The sequence below is a fragment of the Myotis davidii genome, unplaced genomic scaffold (assembly GCF_000327345.1).
Source record: "Myotis davidii unplaced genomic scaffold, ASM32734v1 scaffold1286, whole genome shotgun sequence".
NCBI lineage: Eukaryota > Metazoa > Chordata > Mammalia > Chiroptera > Vespertilionidae > Myotis > Myotis davidii.
In genome coordinates, this window is record NW_006296619.1 from 63,720 (window position 1) to 65,169 (window position 1,450).

Here is a 1,450-nt window from a genome sequence, read left to right on the forward strand (position 1 = left end):
CATGTGATCGATGTTTCGCTCTCATCGCTGTCTCTGGCTCTCTATGGCTCTCCTTTCCTCTCTGTAAAAAAATCAAGAAAATATATTTTTTTGAAAAAATAAAAATAAATAAAATGGAGTTGCTGATTCAGGATCTCCGATGAGGCCCAAGACAGTGCATCTCTAACAAGCTATCAGGTGATGCTACTACTGCTTGGTCCATGGACCACACTTGAGTAGCAAATATAATAGCACTTATTCACCCACTATCCCAGAACCACTCTGAGAGAAGGACCCCGTTTTAGACATGAGGAAGCCATTCAGGTTGTCAGTGAGCAAGCTGGGTAAGGAAAGGATCTCCTGACTCCACTGCTGAGCTGGTAACTGTTTATCAACCAGCTCTGGGGGAAGGTGAGAAGGCAGAAGGAGGGCGGAACCCTGATTTGTAACGATCGCCAAATTCCTTGGGGTAAATACACCTGCGATGGCATGAAGTCACTGAACATGGAATGGGAAGAGATGTGCACAATCACCAGTTCCCTTTAGCCACACCAGCCAGCTCCCCCGATGCCTCCCACAGGAAGGTCAATCGGCTGCTATGATGAGTCCTGATGCCAGAGAGAACTTCCTGTACCTGGGAGCTGCCCCTCACTTACCCAGCCCCTCATTTTGCCTCCAATCCAGACCTGTTGCTGATTAACATTACTGGCCAAGCACTGGAGTTGATAGTTGACACTGCGGTTGTGGATAGACACGAGGTTGCCTCTGTAGCACCTCCGGCAGACTCTCTGCAGAGAGAAGAGGTGGGGTAGATAATTCACTGGAGTTTTTTTTCCCCCTCAAGCTCCTGAGTCTCCAGGAGAAAGTTCTCTATCCCTGGTCAGGTCAGAAATCAGGGATCTACTTGCTCCTCCAATTCCATCTCTTGCTCCTTCATCTGTCACTGGGAACTTCTTGCAGGAAATAATAATAATCGTGAGAATAATCTTAGCCACCGTTTACTGGGAGTTTATAATGACTCAAGGACTGATCCAAATGCTTTCCATGTATTTCCTCATTTAATCCTCACCACAACATAAGAGGCTGGTACTATATATCTCCATTGTGCAAGTGAAGATCCTGAAGCTCTGAAAGATGAAGGGAATTGCCCAGATAACATGACAATCACAGGTGGAGCCAGGGTTTAACACAGGTATATCTAACACCAAAGCCTCTTGTCCCAAGCAGTGATTCTCAAAGTACTGCCTCCAGACCTACGATATCATCATCACCTGGCACTTGGTCCTAAATGCACACTCTTGGGCCCCACCCCAGACTTGCTAACCCTGAAATCTATGCTTCAACAAGACCTCTAGGAGAGTCTGCTGCTCACTAGCCTTTGACAACCTCTAGTGTAAATGAATAGGGAGCAGGAGGTGGAACCCACTCTCTCCTCCTGCCCGTGGTCCTCCTTCCACATTATCCCCCTGCC